The 3097-nt window shown below is 36.3% G+C and overlaps 1 non-coding gene across 1 annotated transcript; it reads left to right on the forward strand.

The window, feature by feature from the left end:
• The first annotated feature begins 577 nt into the window (after positions 1 to 577).
• Positions 578 to 684, forward strand: LOC139702983 (U6 spliceosomal RNA). Its single transcript, XR_011705539.1, has one exon. It is a non-coding gene; the product is annotated as a U6 spliceosomal RNA (small nuclear RNA).
• The last annotated feature ends 2413 nt before the right edge of the window (positions 685 to 3097 follow it).

The raw sequence follows: 3097 nt of genomic DNA on the forward strand, positions 1-3097 counted from the left end.
TATTGTTTGCAGAATTCCACAGAAATACAAAAGCAATGTACTTTGGTTGAACCAAGTAAGATGGCTGCAGCTAAGTGTTGGTTGGGGTGTGAGGGGGTCACTTACCTCCTCCAGGAGGGTACCTTTTCAGGCCATCTGCAGGACTAGAAGTCTTCCCTCTGCTCATTACAAGTCTTGTATAGACTTATCTTTGAAATCTCAATGTATAGTCACCCTGTCAAAAGTAGTTCTTTCTTACTTTGCAACTGCTAGAAGAAAATGGGCCAAGACTCTATCTTATGGGTACAGGCATTGACTTCCTTAACAAGATGCCTGAAGCTCAAGAAGTAAAACCAAGAATCAATGATTAGGATGGCATCCCATTAAAAAGCTTCCGAACAGCAAAGGAAATGATTAAGAGCATGAAGAGAGAGTCTACAGAAATGGGAGAAAATCTTGCCAGCTGCTCCTCTGATAGGGGATTAATATCCAGAATATACAGAGAATGCAAAACACTTAACACCCAAAACCCCACAAATAACCCAATCAGTAAATGGGCAAAAGAAATAAACAGGAACTTCTCAAATGAAGAAAACAAGTACTCACTTTGGCAGCACTTACACTAAAATTGGAACGATACAGAGAAGATTAGCATGGCCCCTGCTCAAGGATGATATGCAATTTTGTGAAGCATTCCACATTTTTATAAAATTTTCTAAGAAATGATTTGAAAATGAAAATTTATTATTTGCATTGCTATCCAATCTGGTTAAAGGTTGTCTACGTTGTTTTGTTTCTAACCTGTGTTTAACATGACAGTCATGGCTGATAATCAGAGAGACTCTTAGATCATTAAAATGTATTTAAACCCTTGAGGGTTATGATGGATTCCTAGAGTACAAGATGGTGATATTTACTTGGATTATGTGTAGATCCAATAAAAATGAAATATAACTGTAAGAACATTGAACAAAAAAGAAGAAGAAGAAACACAAATGGCCAACAAATATATGAAAAACTGTTCAACATCTCTAGCAATCAGGAAAATTCCAATCAAAAGTACACTAAGATTTCATCTCATACCAGTCAGAATAACAATTATCAAGAAGACAAATAATAAAAAATTCTGGTGAGGATATGGGAAAAACCATATATTGATACATTGTTGGTGGGACGACAAATTAGTACAGCCATTTTTTTAAAGCAATATGGAGGTTCCTCAAAAAAACTAGAAATGGAGTCACTATATAACCTAGCTATTCCACTCGCCGGTGTATATCCAAAAAACCTAATATCAGCACATGACAGGGATATGATCACATTAATGGTTATAGAAGCACTATTTACAATAGCCCAGATGCCCATCAATAGTTGTATGGATTAAGAAATTGTGGTGCCCAGTTCCACTGACAACTAAAAAATAAATATTAAAAAAATTTGAGGTATATATACACAATGGAGTTTGACTCAGCCATAAAGAAGAATAAAATTTTGGCATTTACTGGTAAGTGGATGGAAATAGAGAATACTATGTTAGGCAAAATCAGCCAGATTCAGAAAATTAAGGGTTGAATGTTTTCTCTGATACGCAGAATCTAGCACAAAGTAAGGGGAAAAGTTATATGTGCTGGGGGGTGGATACCAAAAAGATAGGGAAGATCAGTGAAGGAGAAGATCAAAAGAGGGGAGAGGGATGGGAAAGTGAAGGAAATATGGAATGAATTTAACAAAATCATTCTATGTGCACATATGAATATACCACAGGGAATTTTACCTTTGTGTGTGTATACAAGATACTAATCAAAAACAAACAAACAAGGGAAGATGGGCAGGGTAGGAGAATAGGGGGAGAGAGAAGAGGGAAAGTGATGGGGGATGGAGACTAAAATGGATTAAACCAAATTCCATGCATGTATACTTTTGTCAAAATGAACCCAATTACTGTGTATAATACAATTTCTAATAAAAAAGTAGGCCTTTCTCTATTATTGTTTTTTTGGGGGGATTTAAATTTTTTAAAAAAATCATTTTGATTCACTATTCATGGCAGTAGAATGCATTTATGCACTTTGATATATCACACATAGATGGGATATAATTTCTCATTTTTCTGAGTGTACATGTTGCAGAATCATATTGGTCATGCAGTCACATATATACATACAGTAATAATGTCTGTTTCATTCTACTATCTTTCCTATCCCCACATCCCTTCCCTTCCCCTCCCATCACTTCCCTCTACCTCATCTAAGGTGACACTGTTCTTCCCTAGTGCCCCCCCCCCACTTATGGTGAATTAGCATCCGCACATTAGAGAACACATTTGGCCTTTGGTTTTGTAGGATTGGCCTATTTCGCTTAGCATGATATTTTCCTCTGTTATTGTTTTTATTATTATTATCTCAGCAAACTTTCCCTCACAACACTGATTTCAATTTTGCAACTACTGTGATTCAAAAATTCCGTGATTTCAAAATTACTGTTTTATAGTTGCTATTGTGGATTTGGTACTTAGATTCTCCTTCATTATTATGGACTCTTTGGGGACAGAAGGAGGAGACACTGCTTATTTGTTGCTAATTCACATGTACCAAGCTTAACTCTAGGTATACATAGTATGTGCTCAATAAAAATTATCTAAATGCTCATAATGTGGTGTCAAGACCATTATAACACAATTCTCATAGCTGAAATAAGGGTACATGCTATTCCTGTAAAAATCAAAATTATAGTATAAGATGTGGACTACTGGAATAACATTTTTGGTATTATTTAGATATACAAGAGCACAGATGGCCATAAGCAAGTTTATCAAGAGATAAAGCTTGGTTTTGGTAATTTCCCTTGTCACAGTTTCTCTTTCTCCTTTCTGAACGCACCAGGAATATTTGAATTTTAGTAAGGTATCTCAGCTCATGCTATAACAAAATAACATGGATTGTGTGGCTAAATACATGACAGAAAATTAATCCTCACAGTTCTGGAGCTTGGGAAGTTCAAGACGGAACTTCCAGAACATTCAGAGCCGTCTGGTGGGGACTTACTTCCTGTTCCTACCTGACTATGTGTTGGCTGGATCCTCACATGGCAGAAGGGCAGGGACTTCCTCTTGTACTTC

The sequence above is a fragment of the Marmota flaviventris genome, chromosome 1 (genome assembly GCF_047511675.1).
Source record: "Marmota flaviventris isolate mMarFla1 chromosome 1, mMarFla1.hap1, whole genome shotgun sequence".
In the NCBI taxonomy this organism is placed as follows: Eukaryota; Metazoa; Chordata; class Mammalia; order Rodentia; family Sciuridae; genus Marmota; species Marmota flaviventris.